The following is a 26,671-nucleotide window of genomic DNA, read 5'->3' as shown; positions in this document are numbered from 1 at the left end:
CACTGTTATTTTACTATAGATGACAATAACAATGACCGTTTTATTGTAAGCACGTGCAATTACAAAAGCTTTTAAGTTATTCATGATTTGCTGTAAATGAAACTCCATTTTAATATAATAGTAACTTTGGCACGTAGGTCGCAAACGTACCTAGTTGAAACAAAATTCTAAGACGCAGTGAGACTTTTTGGGATAAATTATTTTGGGTTTCTAAACCCATTAATATAAACTAAGTGCATTCATAGCAATAGTGATTAAGACGATAAAATATCTACAAAATCTAGTCACCCAATAGAATCTGGTGTTAAAATAAGAATATACATTTTTGCGATCACTTATTTTAGTCATGCTCCACTTATATCTATTATTTTCATGCATAAATGTACTGGAGGAAAGCGATCATAATAATTTTAAGCTAATATTCCATTGCTAAACAAAAACCACCTATCTTAAAAAATAAAGCTTAGACCCACCACGCTACTCTTGTGCGGAATATCAGGTTCAAGTATCGTACTACAATGTATTATTGATAAAGACTGGGATTTACAGCTTGACATGCACTTCGAATCACAAGGTAAAGGAAAACGCCAATTTCATTACGTCATGATGGCACTTAAAATTTCATAACAGTAAACCCTGAATACCGTAAAATTTCAAGCACACTGTATCGCTGGCTATGTTTTCTGGTACGATGCAGTTTCGTTGTAATAAGTGGATTAAAAAGAAAGAAAACACATTAAGGATTGCTAAATCTCCAGACTAATAAAACGCAAATCAAAATATGCAAAACGAAACCTTTGCTAATACCAATAGCAGAGCTACGTAAGAAATGCAATAAAACTGTGGGAAACTAAAAGAGCCCAAAAATGACACGTCAATTTGCATACAAACTGTTGCCACAGCTTTTACTAAAGTTGTTATGTTGATTGGTATCGCAAAACCTGATATGCTAAATGCGCGCTATTGATTAAAAGTCACCAAGTTATACCGCTAGGCGCACGGTTGTCATAATCAGCGACGTATGCGTAGGTAGATCGGTTATAGGGTTGACAACTCAATAAATCAAGTACACAGACGCGTGTCCAAAAGTGTGATATGAAAAAGCGTCTATTACACTCCGATAGCTTTTTGCGTGTCCAGATTTTGTGAGTCAACTAACAGCAAATTTTGTAACTAAACCTCAAGCATTGAAAAGAGTGTAATAATGCATTACTTTAAAAGAATCACTTTTATCCTTTACTGTATATTAAAGTAACATGCAATATTATATAAAATGCAAGCCATACAAATGTAAACTAAAAATAAAATTAAATAATGTATTATTGCTCTCCTAATTAGAATTCATGTATTACGATGCACTAAAAGGTTTTCTACGTAGCCCACATGCAAAACATTAAACAAACACCCGTATTACTTTGTCTTGTCCGTGAAATCGAAGGGCTTGTGCAAATCAGAAGTGAATCATGGCTGCGGGTTATCATTTCTTCACGAGTATGCAAAAAACTTCTAATGTGCCAACCCTAATCAGGTCCGGTATAATAATACCATACACGGCGCTCTCATCGAAGCCGTGAGAAATTTCGGCAGATGTACAATTCTCGACGATACGACGAGAGCGCGTATCTTTTTTTTTATTTTCTTAATAATAAAGTCCAACGCTATGGGTCTGAGTCATCGGCATTGTTACCTCATGCACGTGTTTATCGGACGTTCGGGTTAGAAAGGATTTTTTTGCAACCCCTTATTCTTAATTCCGCAACTCTTGCGAAATTTGGGTTAAACTTAATACATTATTTTTTTTGGCAAACTAATTTCGGATTCGGCGCGTTTCGCACACGTGCATTGCAATTGTTGGATCGGAATGTTTGAAAATTACAAAAAAAATCATGTTACATGGACAAGGGTCTCTACATTTCTCTGCTATTTTTTTTTGTTCTAATTTAACCAATGTTCGACTCGTTACGTGGCCTTACGATTTTGATTATTTCTCGATGTAATTTTATTAATAATTGCGCGGAATAGCTGTAATAACTTAGTTGAAAGAATATTAAGGGAATTGTCGCAACGTGATTATGAATTTATCCTAAAAGACAAACTCTTAGACTAGTAAATATTATTATTTACGAAGCAGAGAAAAAGCAAATGCGGCATAAAGTATGTATTTTTTTCGCTCTAAAGTACATCATTGACACAATAGTATATACATATATGTATTTATAGGTATGTAGATTAAATCCCATTTTAGAGAATACTCAGCATCTTAATAAACAATATTAAAAAGATGCAGGAACTCTTGCAATGCAATTAGTTTACGATTACAATTAAATAGTTTTAATGGAACTGCCACCGATACTAGTGACACAGGTTGTAAGGTTGCTCACACACTGATAATACTGCATTGAATATACAAAATATATAAAAAAATCTCAACTCCGAGGTGGTACTAAAAATGATAAATTGAAAACACAATACCTATCCATTTGTGGCAAGATTTATTCGAATTCGATTATTCGAACTCAGGATTTTATGATCCACAGTTGGACATGCTGACCACTAGAACAACCACGCCCAATATTCTATCCTATCCTACTAATATAATAAATGCGAAAGTTTGTGTGGATTGATGGATGGATGGATTTTGTTCTTTCACGCAAAAACTACTGAACCAATTTGACTAAATTTTTGAATGGAGATAGACTAAAAGTACTCTGGATTAATAAATAATCCGCTTTTTATCCCGGGAAAATGTAGGGTTCTCGCAGGATTCATGAAAGTCAAAAAACCGCGTACGAAGCCGCGGGCAACAGCTGATTATAAATATTTTTAGTTGAACTTTCTGTAAAGTCAGAAAAACCGATGACCGTTCGTCTTAAAGCGATCATGAAATTAAATAAAAACAGGCCTACGAAATCGAGAGTAATAATTATCTCCTCACTTTCGACACAGCATTATTAACACGTAATGTGACAAAATAGTATTAATAAGAAAAGAAATAAGCCACCTACAATATATTTCGCATAAAGGTCAGTATAACTTATAGCGAATTCATTTTAAATTGCAATAATTTAGGCTTGCAATGCAAATTTACTCTGGACTTGCAGATGTACCTACTTGACATTTAAACAAATAGTACTTTTTTGTTTATGCAATTATGAAGCTAGTTACCCGCGTTTTTCATCCTCGTTTGTTACGGTTTTTATACAAATGCTGTGGGAACAGTTCGCTTTCCTGCGAGATAAATGTTACTTTCCGTCCTTTCTACTAATTCTATGCCAAAAATCAAATTGATAGGTTGTTCAGTTACGGCCGGATGAAGGTATTATTAGTAAGGATATTATTAGTAAGGATATACATGTTAAATGCCCGTCAACCGGAGTTCAAGCAGTATTTTTTTCATAGGAAAAAGACCGACACAGGTTTTCCCTCTTCTAAAAGAGGAGGGTACTACAAGTCAACAGACATGGGGTCTGCAATCTCACCTTGTGTGAAATGATGATAATTTCGAAGATAGCAGCGATATAGTGTGTGATGGGCTGACATATAGGTAACCTATAAAAATCCCTAAAATTAATAGAATCATTTTTTTTTCTACCTTTTTTTTTCTTTTGGGGTATGACAGTTATATGGTTATATCAAACCGTTATTGGTTAGAAGGCTAATTCGATGAGCGGTACGTTTTTGTCGGGTAGGGTGGTATCTAAACAGGGCTGAGCCCAACAGACAACAGGCAGACAGACAGAGAAAGTTTAAAAGTTTTAAATTCCATAATTGTCTCTGCCTGGGAACGTAACCTATACCTTCCACTTATCCAACAGCGCTCACCACTGCACCAGCAACGATGATTACTTATTACATCCATATCTATGATTTAATTATTTTACGTTGTTTTGGTTTTCCATTTAAATTAAAAACTATTATAAATTGAATTCTAGGATGAAAATAAATTATTAACGCGTTTACAAATTATTTATGTAAATTTATGACATTTACTTATAGATAAAACAATTCTATATATACCTATCTAACGCAAACCGGGTACAATAACGTAGGAAATGACGTAAATACTTATCAGTTCGTATATCTAACAGCATTCTACTAGAAACCTGTCTAACAATGCTTGATTATATCGCCTGGTTTTAATCTATGTCGCCCAATAAGATTTTGAAATTATATAATAAAGATTGGAATGCGTAAAGGTAGGTTAAAAGGTACCATTTGTAGTTAATAGGCACACATTATACTTTAACTAAATAATTAATATTCTTTAGGGCTCGTTGGTTGGATTGCACAAAAATACACTTTCTTTCCACTGTTTCATAGCTTCTTCACATCCTCACATCTTACTACTGCCTCGCACAGCTTTCCGAAAAAGTGATCTAATCTACATGTCTCTCAGTTTCAGTCTACAAGTGAATAAAGAAATTAAGTATACGGAGATAAACTAAGTAAAACATCGTGAACGTGTATTTTAAAACTTAGAACTTAAGTGAAGCCTGAAACAAATTACATGAACGTCGATAAAAGTACATCAACATGAACATTAACTGAATTAAAACTAAGTTAAATCAATACTAAAACTAATTGAATGAACACAGGACATAAACGAAGTGAAACAACGTGATATACTCCAGTCCAAATTATTGGTTCAGGGGACAATGAGGTGTGGACCTCCTTGATATTCTCTGGTCACGTCTGGTGGCAGGAAAGTTTTTGCCGTAGCTAGTTACCATTCCTCCCATCTAAGACGTCAATTTACGTATGTAGCCGCGTAGAAGTAGTAGAAAGCCGGGTTAAAGTTTTATATAGCAGCCATTCAACTAAATAATTAGCCTGCTATCTCAGACTGCATCATTATTTAAACACCAGGTGAGATTTGTAGAATAATGTAAAAACAGACTTCGAATTCCATTCTACGTCAATTCCCTATTGTCAATACTACGCTGGATTCAACATGCTGAAACAATTGTTTCCTTGCTGCATGATCTCATCGTGTTTACTCAGATGATTACACGAATGTCGCGCGTCAAATATATAAACAAGTACGTACAGAGTAGCTAGCTGTGGCCCGCGGTTATGTCCACATCATATCAAACCAATACCGGCCCACTGAGGGCACGCGTCTCCTACCATAATGAGAAGAGGTTAAGGCCATAGTCTTAAGTATTAAAGAAGCTCTCGGAGTTTACTCAGGTCTTCCCAGTCTTAGACCCAAGGTACGAAAAGTAAAATATATATACCTAAATGATAACATATTAACGGCTTAAATAAAATGAATCATCGGTCCAGTTATCAACACTCTTTGATTAAACAGCTGAAAATAATTTACTTTTTGCATTCTCATTACACGTCCTCAGTTTTTACCTAGTTTTAGTAATCTAACATCTGAAATAAATAAGATTTCGATTGGCATTCCATTGATACAAATCGATTATTTTCTTCTTTATATGATGTTAATGTGCTAATCATGTCATTTTCAATAATGTAAGCTGGTATTCATAGTATCACAAATTTATTATGGTCATATAAATGTTTATGTTAAATAAGGTTATAATTCCAATTTTAATTTACAGAATTGTTGAACCGAATTAGCATTAATTATTTAAATTATTTGATAAATTGATAAAAGTGATCCAAGTGGATATCTTAATCATTATCTTTGCCTTAATAACATATCCTGGAATGCGGTTCAGAAATTTTAACCTTGAAAATTAATGTTTCAATAAAAGTTGCACTTATATATATATATATATATATATATATATATATATATATATATGTATATATATATATATATAGTAATTACTAAATATAGCTTATGTTACTTCCAAATAAAATAGTTTCAAAATGGTTGAAAAAAAGAAATTAGAAATTGGTACAGTAGTTTCTAAGAATTGTTTATCGATCAATAAACAATTTTTTTCTCTTCAAACTATACTAATACCTACTTATATAGATCTTTCTTTCTTCTTTAGACTCATTATGCTCGAAGCCCGAGCTTGAACATGAGCTGTCACATTTGACAGCTCATGTTCAAGCTCGGGCTAATATTTAAATCTGACATAATGGTTGGAGGAAATTAATTCTTTTATCTACGATGCACTGACGTCATAGCGTAGAGGCGGTAAAAACAAATAATCACGGATCTTAAGATCAATTTTAAATACGTTGCTGCTTTATGAACTAGTTACCATTTACATATCACTGACACATGACGCAATAAATTATCATAGTCAATCGCAGAACTAAATAACTATCAAATTAGTTCCATTAATTTATACCAACGTTTAGTACCTACTGAGTTTTCGTATTATATAATATTTAGCCTTACATAGAATTTTTATATAATATTAACTACTAAGCTTTCAGATTACACCAAGGTTTTAATAATATGTTGAATAATCGAAGTTGGTTTAAAATATATCAGTTGAAAAACTTTTCAGTGTCTACTCTCTAGGTTTCTATATTCATGATATTATTGTTAAGTTAGGGGTTGAGGAAGGTTAGGAAGTAATATTTTTCCACTCATATAAATTGTAAGACTGTTATAGCATAATAGGTATAATTTATGAAACTTGTCCCGTAGAATTTATAACACTGCACTTTTGGAAGCACAATCAGTTTTCTGTTGAAAACTTTCCCTTATCCAAATTTCCTAAACACAGTAGCACTCACTAAATTCAAGTAATTTCTTTAGTATGTTTTACACATTTAAAGAAATTATAGATATTCCTTCACAATTACACTATCACTATTTGTTTCCAGATCAAATTCTATATGCATGCGTAGCATAGTTACTTCCTGTTACAGATCACAAAATTAACTGAACATGTAACGGTACTGTACCCAGATATATACAGGATTCACCCTCGATAATTGCGAAATGGCAACCTTTCCCACGGGCCCCAAAAATTCTTAATCTTTGACCTAAAGATGCTATTGTTCTCTTAGAATTGTCTTGTATCACTTCCTATACTCCCCTTCCATTACGGGATTCCGCATTGTTAAGTGAAGTTCGATGGTCTTTCACTAGAGGTCGCTGTTTTGTCGTAAAAATATTAGCACACGTAGAGAACACCACATATTTCATTTATTCTTCTTCTTTTTCTGCTTTTTTGGCTTTTAGGTGTGCCTAAGATTTCAATTATTTAAAGTCGAATACATATATTTTTCTAATGATACTATCCTAGGTATGCAAATATAGCATAGGTATGCAAAAATATATTAGGTTTATTTTTAAATGAATTCAAATTCCTATCACATTCATAATTCATCCCTGTGATAGGTGATGGTGATAACTACATTCATAAACTTAAAACTAAAGCTAGGCTAGGAAGGTTCCTAACGTGCCCTGATCTAGAAGAGCCTTAGAAAAACTTAGCTGGAATTATATATTCATATTTATATTTAGCTATGAAGTTAGAGCAATTCATACCCAAGCTTTTTTTCATGCATGTTATACTTAATGTTATAATAAGAATTTTTATACAAGCATAGGTTCCGCGCTTTAATTATTCTCCCACTATTTATTTAAAGACCATAGAGACATGAGACCAATATATACGTATCAGATGCCAATCAAGACTGACGGCTTAACGGCTATTTGACATGAGGGTTGCCATTGCAAATTTTCTAATTCCTGGCTAATACTGAAAACTTCTTTACATACAGACTCAATACAAATTCTAATTTCTTACCCGATCTAAGAATTGAATCTCGTAACCTCTAGCCAAACGTGCAAATTACTAGACCAAAAAGGCACTCTTCTCGTTTAGTTCTGTAACATTAATTTGAACATACGTTACGTAACCAACAAAAACCTTTGCCTAATCTATAAGTACACCTACAATAGAATGCAGCCACCTCACTGGCAAACACTCTCTTAATTAAAGAAATAAATAAGATTTTAAAATATATATCCTTATTGAAAATTAACATAAATAATAAATCTTGTGATTACAATTATCAGTTGAGATCTGAGATCCTATACAAGTTATTTTACATAAAAAACCTCTTAGATCTATGACGCAAAACGACTAATTATTGTATTCATGCGTCATTCCACTCGTGCCGTGCACGTGCTGGCATTTGTACCTACTTAGGTATTATTTTACTACTATAAGTCAACTTTCATATAATCAAAAAACTTATTCTCAATTCGAACGTTTTCGAATTCCGTATTGGCATTTGCCTACTAAAATATATCATTCTGACATATACATATATACCTACTTACTAACAAAAAGGACGGCCGAAATCGAAACCTTTCCTTTCCTAAAAGCAAATTACCAGCTCATGAAAAATAATCTGTATCCGATTTGATATAATATAATACCTAGCTTTCATTCAGAAATTAATACTTTAGCTTATAAGAATATTCTTAATTTGAATTATTTATGATTTCGTAAGACGCGATAGTAGGTACCTATGAAAACATGATATCTTCCATTATAGACGGGTAAAATAAGAGGATTAAACTAAATTTAATTTAAAAAAGAAAACATATTCTTAATTCGAATTTCATAATTGGCAGTGACGTCGCGACTCGCGATAGTAGGCATGACGCGACTTCTCGCCCGGTGCTCGAGCCGTGGGAACAGCGACAGTTGCGAGCGCCACCTGCCCGCCTATAAAACACTTCCAAATTCGAATTTCGAACGATTTATTTGACCTTAATTTTTTGTTTGATTTGGCTCGTTAATTATTCTGTATTTTTGTTTTGTTTTTTTGCATACTTTTCGACATTTAATTGTAAAATATGCCTTAGAATAATTATAAAAGGGTAAAAACCATTATCCATACACAGTTCCATAATGTAACTAACTAGGTATCACGAGTTTTAGGCTAACTAATAAAACACAAAACCTTAACAGTAGGTACCAAAGTAGCTATTGCGGGTTTAAAATATCGTAAAATTACGTTTCACAAATAAGAAGGCTTCATTTGACTTGGGGCCTTGTTAATATTTATCTGTATAGATATTTAATGTGAAATAGGTTGTGAAATTTAAATATTTGGCAAAACATTTAAAAGTATAACGACGACTAAATCAAAAGAAACGTACTTATTCGCTTTTCTTAACCGTATCTTCAAGTATTATTATTATTCATAAGTATTCCATAGATCCGCTTAGGGCATAAGTCCGAGTATTTTTTGTGCACGCGTCACCGTTCGCGCGTAAGTGCTCCCCGCTCGCGCCATATGCCGCGTGGATCGTGGGAAAGGATCACAACGTAAACGCAATGTGTGCGTGGCTTTACGCGCCTGTCAACGTATGTTCGAACTCGCAATGTGGCAGCACTGAATTTGAATTCAAACTCTTTGGATACAGAGTTCCATTTCAAACTTTTTATTTTTTATTCATGCATTCACGCGGGGAAATCAATTTGATCTCTGTATACACTGCATTTAAATTGAGATTTTATTGTTGCAATGAGTTCTATATCATCGCACATGTCCTGTGTAATTAACCAGGATAAGTATGCGTGAATTTTTTTAATGGAGTGTTTTAAGGACCTTTATCTTATGAATCACATAAGAAAACACAACAAAACTAAGTACTTTTAACTATATTAAAGTTTAGGATATCTACTTATTCAACTAAGGATAGATATCTACTAATCTAAAATGTGTTAAATATGCTCAATATGCTTAAAAAGCATTCTATAAATCACAATGATAATAAATACATTCTAAAGCAAAATAAGAAAACATGAACATACATATGCAATCTAATGATACCTACACATAAATATTGATATGGCAAGAAAAAGAAAAAAAGCTACGGAGGGGAGACGCGCAACTGGCGCGAGCGATCGTGGGAACGCGACCAGTTTCAAATAGGTAAAGAACGCCTTAGAAAAGGTGCAATTCTTTTTTTGTCAACAGCTTTTTTCTCTAATGGCGGCCACATGTAGAACTAGTGGCGAGTGAAATTTGAAATTGGAACGAGAGGAATTCGATATTTTGAAGATAAGACAGTTGGAACAGATTGCATAAAGTGTTTAAGCGTTACAAAACGTCACGCTTTTTGCGAACAGATTTTTAAGATTATTTTATCGCGGAATCGTCTTCTTTCTCGAAACAAGCCGGAAATAGAGTAATGTGACACTAAAGGTTAAGTCAAATTTCTTAGTCTGATTTCATTCATTTGCCATTTTAATTTCAATGATGTAAATCTTACGTTATAAAATAACTTTAAATTGAAACGAATACACAAACTCGACGGCCGATATGCGCAGTTTGCCGCGACCCTGCTTTTTGAGCCCAAGGCCGTGGGTTCGATTCCCACTGCTGGAAAATGTTTGTATGATGAGCATGAATGATTTTCAGTGTCCCAGACACTGAAAATCATTCATGTTTATATGTATTTTCTAAGTATTCATGTATATAATTCATAAAAATATTCATCAGCCATCTCAGTAACTACGCAATTAAGTTCCTGTTTTTTTATAAATGAAGTAATCAAACGACAGTTTTACGCAATAAAATCATCTTCATACACTAAACTTAAATGTAAAAAAGCACCATTTGCCTTTAAAAAATGTTCAATACGATTTCGCTAACAATGTCGCGTCAATCAGTCCATTTTCCACATCTATTCCACACTTAACCCTAGAGTGCATCTGCCGTTACAAAAGAAGCCCCCGCATTATGCCGGCACGTATTTTTTCCTGACCTCGGCCTTTATGCCCAAGGGGCGAACCGTGGGAACGATCTTGCACAATCCACCGTTTCCTTGGCCATATGCGACAGAAAAAAGTGCAATTATATATTCCCCCTCGAAGAAAAGGGGAGTTGTGAGAACGTGACCTAACAATGCGCTTCCTGGCTTTCGATACACAATCTCACTTCGGCCCCGAAACATAATTATGACCCTTATCTCAATACATGAAGATACCAAATCCCGATAAACTGAATCTCGATTTCGATGTTTTACAAATAAACATAAATAGTTGTTACAAAAATTTCTTTATTAAATAAGATTCTGCTTAAACGCTTTAATGTTTCAGTTTATAATCGTTTGCAGTTTATACAAGATACAAAATTGATAGTTTCTGTACAGTGCGATGCAGTGAATAGCATTACGCGTGACCTTTAGATATTGTATGAAAATAATATAATCGATCTTGCGCCGTTAGACGTACGATTCTTTTGAAGGTAATCGTGCATTTTTGTTTTTTTATCTGTGATTAAGTAGGGTGTGAAATCTTTGCAAATGAGCATATTTTATCTTCATCATTAAGAAACCATTACCACCCCACAACAGGGCACTGGTCTCCTCTCAAAATGAGAAGGATTTAAGCAGTGTAAATACGGATTGGTAGACTTTACTCGGGCGTGCAGATTTCCTTATGATAACCTTATCTGTTAAAGCAAGCTATCCTTAATTTAATTGACGTCCGATTGGCGCAGTTAGCAGCGACCCTGCTTTCTGAGTCCAACAACGATTGCGTTCGATTCCCACAACTGGAAAATGTTTGTGTGATGAGCATGAATGTTTTTCAGTGTCTGGGTGTTTATATGTATATTATAAGTATTTATGTATTATATTCATGTAAATATTCAACAGCTATCTTAGTACCCATAACACAAGCTACGCTTACTTTGGGGCTAGATGGCGATGTGTGTATTGTCGTAGTATATTTATTTAATTGCATAAATTAAAATACGTAGATAAAATTTAGAGGTGCTGAAGATTGAACTCTGTTTTCCAGAAAGGAAGGCCACTAACCGCTAGGCTATCACCGCATAAATCAGCCTTGATTCTAGACGTAATTCACAAATGAGAAGTTCGCAAGAAGTTCAAAAACGAAACTAGATCTGACGACTTTATTTTTAAAATGTATCCATTCGTTTGAAATTTTTGATTTACAAAAAGCACAAAAAGAGAATACAGTTATATACAATTTTAAAAATAACGAAATAGTTGTGAAAATCGTTCTAATACGAATGTTTACTGTTTATCTATCAATAAAAAACCTTCAACTGATTTGAAATATTTAAGATACTCCGAATGCATAATTTTGGACTACAGCTACTATTTTCGACAAATACATATAAGTCATTGATTTTCGAAGGAACAATTCGAGTAGCGGTGTAGTAGCTGTTTCAAATTTCTATGTCAATTAACGGGACCTTGTAAGAGATAAGGGGCTACAAGACAATGCGCTATCGCGATTGTATGTGACACTATCATAGAGTGTGTTAGGCAAACTTGTGTCCTGTCTTAGGACATGGACAGTAAATAATCTTACATGATGAAACTCGTTAATTAATAGTGCAGTAACGAGGCCTACTTACTTAAAGAGGAAAGTTTGTCTAACACACAACCAAATCTCAACTATCGGTGATTAATACAGTTCAGTCGGTAAATAGACTATCGATTGACATATACATTTGCAGTTCAGTCGGTAAAAAGAAAGAAGAAAAGTTTATTTTGGTATTAAAGAAAGGTTACCATGTACAGAGTTTGAACACGACAAACACAAGGTTATCAACAATGATAAAGTATAGGTACAAATTTAAATTAAACCATTAAGACGTTCTTAATACCACGAACCGAGTTATAACACACAGCAGACAGAAAATTCAGAGAAAGCAGTGCCTCAATTTATATAAATCGTTCAGTAGGTAGATGATGTTACAAAGTGCAAACAAAGGTGTAATTTTAGATAATTAACATAGACGTTCTCAATACCATATACCCTGTTTGGACACAGCAAAGACTAGGTAACAAACAATGCTATCCGAAAACTAGCATCTTGACATATAGAGTGATAACTTACTTATGAAAAATAGATACAAAATGCAAAGAGACGTTGAATTTCAGAGTATTAGCAAAGACGTTCTCAGTACCGTCTACCGAAAGATATCCGGACAGTGGCAACTGAAGATATAAAGAAAGAAATGCTTTGATAACAGATCTTGATTTCTCTGACACAAATATATATTATAGTGGCTTTAGAGTAGTCATTGCGTAGAAAACAGCAAACCAGTTTCAGAACTCAAACAACATTTACGTCACTCTCCAAAAAGTAATAAAGTTTCATAACTCCAAAAAAGTATTCAGGTCACAAAACAAACGCCTCCAGGCCTTAAAAAATTGGAATCTTTCGGTCGCCTCATCATTACAAAAAGCACGATAAAGTCCACGAAAAAAGGCTAATGCAATCTTTCGAGCAGTTCTTGTCAACTATTTATCAATGGGCCATTACGTTTAAAGACGGTTTCATATCTGAGAACAATGTGCTAGCCTAAAAGCATTACTCAATCCGAGAGAGTAGCCGTTTCCGCCACTTTCATTACCTCGAAATCTTCAAACAGCGTTTTGCAATTGGAACGTGGTGTGCGGGCACTTTATTTCATTGGCACGAGTGTCCGCCGTCCGGAGTGGAATCACGAGCTGGGCGCGAGCGGGGCGCGGGCGGGGCGCGGGCCGCTGCCGGCTCGAGCCCGCACCGTGGGAACGTTCTGCCTTTAACGTGTCGCACGTGCTCGAGACGCTACTACCAGCGACGCGGGGCAGAGCGAGACGGAGAACGCGATCTCGCAACGCCAGATAAGGACACGTTTAAGAAAAGAAAAAAGCCATACGACAATAAAACAACAACAACCAACAATAATTTGTGAGCGTTCGAATTCAAATCCCTCGGTCGCACGGACCGTGAAAGGGACGATGTTCGAGAGAATAAAACTGTAATGGAATTGTTGATTTATATCTGCGTTCCGGAGCTAGTTGCTACTGGGTTTAAACTTTATGTTGTTTCGCAACGGCGCGGGCGAGTCGAGAGTCATTATTACAATGTAATAAATCGAACGTAAGCCGCTTATTGATGTCTTGTAATGCTGTCCGAGGAGTCATACAAAAAGGTGCTTGCGGTCAGTTTAAAAAACGTAACGTAATCTTGAATTACCGTGACGTAAACTTGTACAGATAAAAAATGCCACCTCGGTCGACCTTTAGCTCACTCGTACCACATGCTCCCGCATGTGACTTGAATCTCGGCGTCAGGATCGTCTTTCGCGTGTCGGGTTTCTTGCGAACGGGCACATTTGGCGACCACACTGACCCCGCTGCGACCAAATGACGCAAAAACTTCCATTAAGGTTCTGAGCCCACTCGTTGTGTAACCACCGACCTGGAAATCCTAGCCGTATGCCGTGATTCACGTTCATCGTATGTTATAATAACGGCTTTCATAAAAATTTACAACCACTTCCAATTTAAAAAAAGAATAACGGGCGAAAACTGAAACGTCAATTACTTAAATTTTTATTTTGTGTTGTAATTATTAGTGGCGAGTCGCGGGGAGCCGTTGGTTTATCTTATATAATCGTTAGAACGCTCTTCAAAAGACCTGGACGTCAATCGGTAGAAGTGATGATGACGATGATGACTGCAGTTTATTATATTGTTCTTCTTTTCTTAGAATCTATTATATTTTAAGTGGTTAAATACGGCCGCTGTAAGCCGCTTCTATAGGTGTAAATATTATGCTCTATAAGATTTAAGAAATCATAAGTGAAGTATTATTTACAGTTTGTCATTTCTAAACTTCACCAACCCCAAGAAGATTACTTGGTAGGTACATAAACCCATCATAATAAATTTATTATTCCTATTTTTTTTCCTTTTCCAAGACATCCAAGTCTTAGAAGCTTTTATCAGGTACACAAAGTATAGGGTGACGTAACTTAAGAGTAATATTATGTTCAAAATCTCTGAAACTTAATCGTCCCATCCGGTATACAACAACCCGCTTAATAGACTGACCTACATGGTGGACAATCTTCGTCGAAAAAAAAACTAACATAAGGAATACGTACCCTATGTAATCGGCGTAAGGTTGAAAATCCTTTAATGATATTGAAAACGTATGGAGACGGGATGAGCAATTTTTATTGTTAATTCAACTATAGTATTCATTGGGTTGGAGTAATTTAAATGGCGTGCATCCGGGGTGTCTATTGAAGCAGTGGCAATTCCATACATTATCTTCAATTTACAATTGGAATGAAAAAGGAACAATTCAGCTCTTTAATATTGCATTTCGAATGGAAACACGCAATAAGTACAAATTCAAGAACATCAAGTGATTTCAATCTCGTTTGTCTTTAATTAATAAGATACAGATAAGCAACTTCGTTTGCGTAGACTTCAGAATTGAGTCTAAAGCTTCGTTAACAATTTTTAATTCTACCACGAGAACTATTTGAGAGATCGGTATAGAAAGCACAAGTCCTCTTCTATAGCATAGGTGACATGCATACCAAATTTCGAAGCTGCCTGCCCGCGGCTCAGCTCGTAAACAATTTTCAAATTTCCCTCGGGAACTCAAATTCGAATTCAAATTCAAAATTTCTTTATTCACGTAGGCCTATCACAGGCACTTATGAAGCGTTCATACATATTTGTTTACATAATTGTAACGGGATGGTGATAACTTCGTTCGCCAACTTAAATCTAAATCTACGAGGGTTCCAAACGCGCCCTGGTCTAAGAATTTTTTTGTTATCACCATCTTCCAGTAAATTTATATTAAGCTATGAAGCTAAAGCAATTTACACCTAAGCTTTTTTATCGTTTAAATAATCCTTAATATTATAATAGGATTTTTCTGTAAGCTTACGTTTTATATAAACTTTGAACTTATTGAGAGACATCTCAAAGATTTCATTTGGTAATTTGTTATAAAATAATTGCCCTTCAATGAATTTGCAATTTTGTGTAGCCTAGTAAACTGCACAACGAGTTTATTTTTGCTTGTAATATTTATATTGTAACAGTGCATTTTCTTTTTAAGTTTTGATATATTTTTATGGACATAAATTAAATTTTCATATATGTACTGACTATGCACCGTCATTATTTTAACTTCTTTAAATTTATCCCTTAATGACTCTCTTGGGCCCATTTTATATATCGCACAAACAGCCCTTTTCTGCAGGACGAAAATAGAATCTATATCAGCAGTATTGCCCCATAATAAAATGCCATAGGACATAATGCTGTGAAACTACTTAAGGAATCGGGATAAAAGGTAGCCTGTGTTCTTTTCCATGTCAAAGCCTATGCCAAATTTAATCCAAATCTGTTTAGCGGTTTTTGCGTGATTGAGTAACAAACACCTTACACCATTAAATAAGATAAGTTATTAATAATTTAAAATAGGTTTCATTTATATTAAAGTACTATTTAGTAGTATTATAGTTAAGTTATATAGTTATTAAGTTGTTATAAATTGGTTGTTACGTCCGTGATTTCATACATTACAATATTAGTAGGATTGGATGATTTTTTTACCTACCTATTGCGTTATAGTGTATATTTAACCATACACTCCTAATTACTCGTAACTCAATTTTATAAAAAAAATTCAAGATATCAGTTTAAAGTTATAGAAACTCTAGATTCAAAAAACTGTATAAGTAATAGGTAGGTAAATAATAGGGTGTTAGAGATACAAAGTTTTTGTCAAGTTACGAAAGATCTACGTTTAGCAGTTACCATTGTTTGAAATAGGTATTTCAAACAATGGTATTTTCAGTGTCTGGCTGTTTATCTATATATTATAAGTATTTATGTATATTAGTCATAAAAATTATTCATCAGTTATCTTAGTACCCATAACACAAGCTACGCTTACTTTGAGACTAGATGGCGATGTGTGTATTGTCGCAGTATATTTATTTATTTATTATTTACTAAACCCATACTCCTACACTGTTTTTACGCCACATCTTATTATTCTTATTTTTTTTTTAAATCTTAGTCACAGGACTTAAAAAATATCGGTACTAAATAGAATAGAACTAGAACTACTAGGTTCTATAAAAATATATATATAATATAACAAACAGAACTATTATACCTATGCAGATGAACAAGAAATAGACAAACATAAAATCTAAAAATAGACATTATCTTATCAAAGTAGTTAGTTACTATAAATAGCTGAAACAATAATATCTTGTTTGTACAAGATCTCACCTTGACGTAGCCGGTTCTAGTGCATTGCATATATTCAAATGATTTGAAATAAGGCTAGCAACTTTTATTAACGAAAATTATTAAGACGTTGGCCGTGGTTTCATCTTCTGGAAGATACCTGTATAGATATTATCTAAGGCTTTATACACATATTGTTTTATAACCCGGCTAAGTATGCTGGGGGTTTCTTCTTACCAGCACGGCTAGCATGAGCAGGAGACAATTATATCCCCGGGGAAAGGATATAAATTTATCTTCTCCCACAGCTTTATCAACTCTCAGAGCACTTGAGTGGAGATAATATCCAAAAAATATATGTGTATTAAACGGGGGTAAACTTCTCCCATTCCATTTTCCAGTGATTTAGCAGGTGGGCACGTTAATTATATCACTTGTCACGGGACCGCCCGTGCTAGCCCTGTAGGGCGCATTTGGAACCCTCGTATCGCCATAATCTCACTAACGTGTACACAATTTTCATGTAATGTACAACCTACTTGAATAAACATATCCCTCCGTCACAAGGTATCCTTGTATAAAACGTGCATACGTCCCATGATGACATACGCTAGTGTCGTATTCGCCCATCGCCCTCACAGCTCTTACGAGAGCTTACAAGTCTTACAAAATAAGTTTATACGGACAGCCCATGGCTCGTGCGCAACGTAGATCTCCACCGAAACCTCGATCTTCCCACCATAACTTACCTTCAGGTGTTTATCGGCAAGTGTCCATCCGAATCGAATCGAATAAACATGTTTTTGACTTTGACTATTGTTGCAAATAGTGCGTACAATTAATGTAAACAGGCGATTATTATAACTCTTCAGAGACGTCTTCCAATGCAGTCATTAATTAGAATGAAATGACTGAAAGAAATAAATACATTACCAAAGCACAACTACGATGACGAAGCGATATACAACCGTTTTTCAAACCTATAGTAGGCAGTTATGATATCAAAGTGATTTTTGCACAAAAAAATAATATATTGTCTCCATAATTCAAGTGTTTTTTATTTCTGGATCAGTAGGCTTACAATCCCTGATATGACAAAAATATTTTACTATAATTATAGATGTTTTTTCTGATTTATAATACTTATTTTAGTGGCATCAAGGTATATTATATAAAAGTGTAGTTTTACAAGAATAGTTCTGTAAGCCTCAGGAACTGCTTGTTGATTTGACTTTTTTCCGGTGCACGGAGTTATTTATCATTTATAGTAAAGTTAATTAATAATACAATAATTTTAATGTGGCGCCTCATACACAGATAAGAGTTGATAATAAATTTATCCTTCGACATACAAACTATCTAATTAAACTTTGTTATAACTATAGCTAACAACAAAAACTGTATAAATCAAACTATGTAAATCGTTCCATTATTTAAAACTAATACTCGTGTACAAATTTGTCAAGGCTAGTAACAAGATTTGAAAAAATGATGATCCATAAATGTCAAGTCGGTAATTTATTTATTAAATAGTTTTGGTTATTTTTATCCTGGCATGCGCCTTCGACTTTGAACTTATTCATTTTATTATAGTTTCTTTATTAATTAATTCTAGGCAGTGAATAACACGGTTATGAGGACACCACTAGAATAATATTATAATTGAGTAATATTTATTATTTCTGTATTAATTTTATTTTAATATTTGTTGAGGTAATATTTACCTAAACCTTTTGAGAATCACCATTGATGCTGTGATCTGATCTGTTTTGCCTTGGCTCAAGAAATAGTAATGTGTCTGTTATAAATCTAACTGTACTTTTATATATTATGTATATTATATATTTATATAAATTATGTATATTTTATACTTATATATTACGTATTTTCATTTAAATTATCTATGTATTAGTATCTAAACATTTTGATATTTATGTATATATTACAACACCCTCGGCACTATCCCGTTCTCTTGCTCTAAGTCCTTTTTACAAAGGTTCCCTGTAAGAGATTGCTTGCATTGTTTACTGTTTCATTAATGTTTCCTATATATATGTTATACGTGCAATAAAGTGTTTCTTCTTCTTCTTCTTTTACTTTTATGTATTCTAAAATGAGGTTAAATCATCTTAAACTACTAATCTGCAAAAATCTATGAAATTCACGGAAAAAGTTATGTTATTATGTACCACATTTCTGATAGAATGGACCTGGAATCCGCTCTACACGATTAAGTAAAATTTTCTCTACAAAATAAATATCAAAATTACTTCTTACGCAATCTTGCAGTAAGGTTGTCTTAGCCTCTTAGCAATTTATTACAATTTTTGGACAAAAATAATTCTATATAATATTAAGTCGGGATTACAGATTTTACGTTTAATTGTTTGCCAAATGACACGTAACATTTCTTACTGATTCCAGTACCATGAATTACAATAAATTACACTGGAGAACCCTGAAGCGGTATGAACTTTTTGTTACTAGTAAAAACATTTTCAGTGTTCGTAGCACTACGGCTACGCGCTACGATTTTATCCCTCATCTTGTCCTGCTCTATCACAGTATTGCTCGCTCAGTCCCGCACGCGCAGTGCACGCGTGTCAGACCTCTCTTTCGCACTTCCTGCACGCGCGCTATTCTATCGTCAGCCCACCTTACCATACCTCCGGGATTTCCAGGATAAGTCCTAAACATGTACACAGATTTATGAATTATCTATTTAAAAAATAAAAAAGGCCAAAATAACAAATTTTCTGTTAATTATTTTAATTACTATGCACAAGAATTTTTGTTACGTAGGTATTTATGTTGAGTTTGGCTTTTTTCAACATGATCTCAGATAAAATAATATAAATATTCATGAGAAAATCTTTTGTTTAATACGAAGACAATTGGAACCGAGATCCGCTTGTTTAATATAAAAATATATACTTTTTACATAATTCAGACTTAATTTTATAATGTTTTTAATATTAGTAAATGAAGACAACAGTTTAATGAAGCTATCAGAAATTTAAAATTCAACAACTTAAAATAATGAGATTTTATAATAGGTATATTTCTATCCGTTAAAAGCCTTCCTTGAGAGTTATTTTCTAAGCATAGCTATTGTAGTACTAACTTTTGAAAGACACATTTGAAAGGTTCATAAATATTTTTTCAATCGTCATGGAAGGTGTAACCCTAGGTACGTATGCATGAAAAGTTATTTATGATTTTTCTGTGTTTTTTTTTTGGTGTTTAATAAAAAATAAATTTGCCCGGATCTAAGAAGAATCTTAACAGAAAAGCAGTCGGATTATAGGAACATGTCCCAAAAACAAGTGTTTACATCTGGTAGCCCTACCGTAAGCTCGACTGTGGGAAAAGACGGCAGGTGTTATGCGGGATCGTGAACAACCACGCATTACCATTCACATTATTCAACAATAAATAATAATAATAAGAAGCCGTGAGCGAGTGTCCAGCACGCGCAGCTAACACATACTAATGGGTGGCGTGCATATGTGTGTGTCGTGTTCGAATTTCAAATTTGATTTTGTGTGGGTGCCCTACGAGTTACAGAGTATAAACTTATGTATTAGATTTTTTTTAATGCTGTGTGTGTAGGCGGGCGCACGTCTCGGATTTAACATGGCCTTAAGTTTTCTTGATTGTTTTAGTTTTTACTTTTTAAGATTTCTACAACGACTGATTGGTTTGGTTTTGTATATTGGCTGTTGTCTATTTTTTATCTGCGGTAGACACGATAACTTTGACAACGCTTTCACAGTTTTATGCTACAAGGTCTACGGGAATGAGGACTTTGGCTTTTTTTAATTTAATAGTGCCCTCTACAAGGCATCCCATTACACACTACTCTAATACGGTTTGGCTGGTGTTCTGGATTTTTGCCAAATATCTGTGGTAGGTACAACGGGCTCGAACGACTTATTAAAGTACTGTCTGAGTAGTGAACAGGAGCTAGAACTTAATAATTTGCCAATAGTTAACAAAATACTCAATAACTTAGGTAGGACTCGGGCATCAAGCCGCAGAATGTAGACAAAAAAGTGAACCACTACACCAACGAGGCAGTTAGTTTAGACTTAGATATTGAGTTGCCGCATTCAAGATGATAAGTATTCCGAAATGAGGTTCAGACAACATCATATTTAGCAATCTATTACCGACCCAGAGGACACGGATCTCCTTTCAGAATGATGCGTTTAGGCTGTAGTCACGCTGACTTCACAGGCCTATAAGAATTATATGGAGAACTCTCAGGCATGCAGGTTTCCTCACAACATTTTCCTTTACCGTTAAAGCAAGTGATGTTTGTTTAAAAAACAACAAATTACATAATCATTAAATCTATCATAGATTTAATGATTGAAGGTAAGCTGTTTTTATCCATATTTCTGAGTAAATGATTGATTATCCGTTGTACACGAGTAAGAAAATTTTCTCGACAGGAAAAATGTCATAGTAACCTCTGACACAAATTTGCAGTAAGGTTTTCTTAGTAACTCTTTATTGAGATAAAATAAGAAAATACTTACTATTAAGGCAACAAAAAATTGCAAAGAGACTCATGAAATGTGAACGGGGCAGTACGAATTTCAGGTTGAATTTATTTACCAAATTTCTAAAATAATCAAGGCTTTGAAGAAAATGGTTAAGGTAAGATACCCGTCATTAATTTAACGTGGCGTCTAAACGAGTAAATACATAATAAACATTCACGCACACAAACCTAATAGATTTTATGCTCTGGCGACGAGATAAAACGCGCGACAGTCTTCATTAGAACGGCGTCTGGCATTCATTTGCATACTGAGTAATGAATGAACACCGGCTCATTCACGATCGGCATAAGTTAGAATGAATTAGGTTATATTAAAATTCAATGAAATGTTTTTGAAGACATGTGGACCGTAATCTTAAATGCGTAGGCGCCTCATTTCCTGCGGGAGATTGCTGGACGTAAGGTGTGAATATAACAAGACATTACAATGTACTACGAGAGATTATACGTGTCGCGACCAGATATACCAGATCTGGCTACTTCTTCCAAATAAAGATTTCATTTATATTTCATCCCCGAGGATTGTTTTTCAATTAAACTTTATCAATATTTTGGCTTACAGACCTACTCATCCAACATATTTTTTATAAAACCTATATTAGAAAGAAAGAAAGAAAAACTTTATTTGGATATACACACACTAGAATTAAAATACAACTTAATAGTCTACACAACAATTATAGGAACGGTGTGATCCCAAAATGGTCTTCACTCAGCATATTTGCAGTGCCTGTTAAGACACAGCGCTGATCTTTCGTGAAGCCAGACCTAGCTATATTGATCAATAAGTAGTCTAAAGTTTGATACCACCAACCCAAGCTTATTTTCATCTTTTTGTAGGGATGAATTTTACTTAATACTTTTCTTTACCAAAATAGCACCGACAATTAACTACTACACTTTAGAAGTGCCATCATCTTATCAACATCATATCGACCGATAGACGTCCACTGCTGTACAAAGGTCATTGCCACTTCAGCTTCGCGACTCGTTGAGCTTATGTTGGTATCTCTGGTTCTTCTACGGATCTCCACATTTCTGATTTGATCAAGTATAGATACTCCGAGCATAGCTCTCTCCATCGCTCTCTGGGTGACTCTGAACCTGCTTATGAGGCCCATAGTTAACGACCATGTTTCGGAGCCATAGGTCAACACTGGCAACACGCACTTTGGTCTTCAGGCACTGAGGGTTTTTTGTCGAAAAGATGTAGATATGTCATTGTATGCCATAACACTATACATTATCCAAAAATAACTCCTTCCTTAACCCATTCATTCGTTCGTTTATTTACAATAATATCTTATAGAACTTAGTGTCTGCGTAGGTACCTACCGCAATTATCGCAGATGAGTAAATAATAGAACTTGCGTCAATAGTAAATAATAATTATTCTGATGCTCGGAAAATTTCCATTCGGTTTTTTTACTTAACTTTTTTCTCCATTGTTGAAGATACGTCTATAGACGTACTTTTCCATGACCCCTTTTTCTGACTAGTATCTCAACAAAGTTTGAAGAAAAAATTACCTTTTTACCGATCGTTTTTTTTAGACGGCCGATTGATGCAGTGGGCTGCGATCCTGCTTTCTGAGTCCAAGGCCGTGGGTTCGAATCTCACAACTGGACAATGTTTGTGTTATAAACATGAATGTTTTACAGTGTCTGGGTGTTTATCTGTGTAAAAGCGTTTATGTATATTATTTATGAGAGTATTCATCACTAATCTTAGTACCCATAACACAGGCTGCGCTTACTTTGAGGCTGGATGGCGATGGGTATATTGTCATAGTAAAATTATTCATTTATTTATTTGTTAAAGCAACAGAATGGTTCTTCGGCTCACCTGACTTCTGGTTTCTGTGAGAGCTCTGACATCAATAGTGACAAGAAAACACGATCAAATTAAACTAATAATATTTATTAAAGTAAATCGGATTTAACCAACTTGAGCTAAACACTATTCTTAGTCTTCTTCTTCTGGAAGAAGAAAGAAGATGCGGCTCTACGTACAACGGATGGTTCCGGCCCAAAAAAATAGTACCTACTTAGTCGGCCGGAACCATTCGTTGTATGTTGAGCGGTTTTCCCACTGGATCCCTCGAGCCAGCCGAGCTCACTCCAAAAACATAGCAGGCTGCCCAATTCGACAAGTCAAAGAGCCAAGGTAAGCTGCGCGTTGTACTGCTACTCCATTGCATCGGAGCATTACGTGTATCGGTGCTTTCCCTGCCTCCATGTATGCTCTGTACAGTTACAGAATAGGGATATAGAATACCTTTTTTTTGGTGACGTGGGGGAAATCCCCTGATAACAAGATGCCATTTCTTGGGGGAGAAAATTGGGTTATGTGGGATTTCTACCTCGGCACATGATGGGAGGCTCTGGGATCTCCTAAGAACGCAATAGTGAGGCACTTGTACTGGAAAAACTGGGAATGAAGGCTTGACACCGCCAACCAATGGGCGTCTAGGGACCATGTGGGATTTTCATTCCAAGGTCTTAGAGCAGCTTAGGTACTATGCTTAAATCCGCGATAACTTGGCAAGGTGTATTTTACACTCACCTGGCTGTTCCTTCCTTCTTTCGAAGGCGTACAACTTTTGATAGTTTAATTTTCCCTATCCATTCTACATAAAGCCTGACCCCCCCCCCTGTCGCATCGCAGATCGCGTTATTGCTTTGTTTGCTCAGCTTCTAAGGGTCGTAGCTTCATTTAAAATGAACTGCAACCCTGTTTAAAGAACTGGGCTATCACATACAAAAATAAAATTTCAAATTCAATAAGTAGTTTTAGATCAGTGCATTCAAACAAACAATAATGCCAGCTGTATTAGATATTACAAATGCAAACCTACTTCTTACGAAACAAGCTATAAAAAAATCTGCACGGTATAATTTATAATCTCAATTTGCGAATCGTTACAATGAACTAAGCCTAGGTACTATTTTTAAGTTTTAATATTAAACACCGTGTACCTAAGGAGATTGATGGAGAAATACTGAATACTTTCTGTCTTTCACCGAACGTCATCAATCACTCGATTCTATCAAAACATGATGATCACTCTAAGAAAGGAAATGCAAATTGAATTGTAGTTTCTACCAAATAAGATATGAAATCGAATGAGCAGCATTCACACGAAATGTAGTCGTGAACGTGTAAATTCTGCCTTATTAATTCGAGAAGACGTAGAGCCAGAGGTGAGAAGGCACGCCGCTGTCGTGAACTCGGAACTCGTGAGTTAAATATACGAGAATAAGTCACGAGCGGCCTCCACGGACGCACGGACATCATGTGATTTAACAATACCTACTCGTAATATAAGTGCCTCGTCGGTTTAGTAGTTAGTATTTTCAACTTGCAGATCAGAATACAGTTTCCATTACCCCTCCACTTCTCGCAGGTGTCGTACGAGGCGACTAAGGGACTATAACGAAGAGCGGGCAGCTACGTCCTCTTTGCAGCTACAACCATCTTTTATGATCAACGACCCGTCTGCCCAGTATAGATTTTTCTTTTAAGTTTTCCTAATCCTAAGGTTGCCAGACAGAGATCGATACTTAGCGTTAAGGCCGCCTTTTGTATCCTACTACATTCTTGACGTGTTTGTTCTTTTTTGTGTTTTTCTGACTGAAATTTTTACACTACACTACAGGGCACGGGTCTCGTCTCAGTGAGAATGGTTTAGGCAGTAGTCCACCCCACTGGCCCTGTACGGATTGGTGGACTCCACACGCCTTTGAGAATATTATGGAAAACTCTCGGGCATGCAGGTTTCCTCACAATCTTTGCCTTCACCGTTGAAGCGTGAAGCTATATTTAAATTGCTTAAAACGCCATGTACGCTTTAGCTTCGAAAGGTGCGTGCCAGGATTCTAACTCGGCTCCCAGAAAGGGAATTCGAAGTATTGCCGACTGCGCTCAGTGGCGTGCATAGAGGGTATGCACAGGGTATGCAAATGATATAAAATGAAGAAAATCTACGTCGTACTGACTTATAAAAAACTTAAGGATTGGCATTGTAAGAGTTATAAAAAGCCTACCCTTAAGTATTTATAACTCGTACTGGGTGCACAGGGTATGTACATCATATCATGTACTTACCCTGTGCATACCCTCTATGCACGCTACTGACTGCGCTACCATATCCTATTATACAGGTTACAAGTAAATATAGCAAAGTAGGTAAATAAAGTGTGACGCACAACTTTATTAATATCAGGCCCTTAGGTCTGGAAGCCTTTACTCCAACAAGTGAATAGAGCATTCACTTTTTTTAGCCGCAGAGGAAATGAGAAAAATAATGAGCAATCAATGTCTTTACCGACGTAACAATTTATAGCAAATAGCTGATGGTGTATCTATTTAAAAGGATTTTTATTCTCCAGCTTAGTTTTCTATTATCTTTGAAGGTAGGTAATGGGCTACTGCGGGAACAAGGTACCGATATACCGGAAAGATAGCTTGTTGGTTTTTTAGGGTTCCGTAACACAGGGGTGTCAACGTGGCCATATTACTCAGCACACGCTGTAGGTACGACTTTTCATCCATCCATGTATGTTATCGGACTGTATCTCACGAACCGTAGATATGTCGTCGAGATCACGGACGCAGTGGTAATCGTGTCTCTTATATGGGATAGGTTTGATATCCGATAGAAGCATTTTAGAATTTATAATTTCTGATTTTTCTCTGTATGGTGTGGTGTGTGTGTGTGGCTTCATTCTTGGTTCACCCTACCAAAGACGTACTACCCAACCAAAAACCACTTTACAGGCTAGTCCGCTACCATCTTACATTGCGTAAATTTCATTTTAATACTAAGAAACGTGATTTTTGGTGTTTATTGCTCGTTACAAATAAAGTTTTCACTGTGTAGTGTTCAACATTGCACTTCGACACGGAACCCTTCTTATGTGAGTCCAGCTCGCACGTAGCCGGTTTTTTCTTGAATATCCAGTTGTACCACGGTTTTATTGTTTGTAAGATAATTTGCCATAGAATATGTAAACGAGAAATAACATACATAAATAATAATTATAGATAAATAATAGAGTAGATACGTAATGAAATAGACTACTGGTAGGTAGGCAGGTACTTTACAATTTATGGTATTATTTATTTATAAATATATCTTTTGTTTGAATCGA

The sequence above is a fragment of the Pararge aegeria genome, chromosome 17 (genome assembly GCF_905163445.1).
Source record: "Pararge aegeria chromosome 17, ilParAegt1.1, whole genome shotgun sequence".
Taxonomy (NCBI): Eukaryota; Metazoa; Arthropoda; class Insecta; order Lepidoptera; family Nymphalidae; genus Pararge; species Pararge aegeria.
This window is presented reverse-complemented; position numbering follows the sequence as displayed.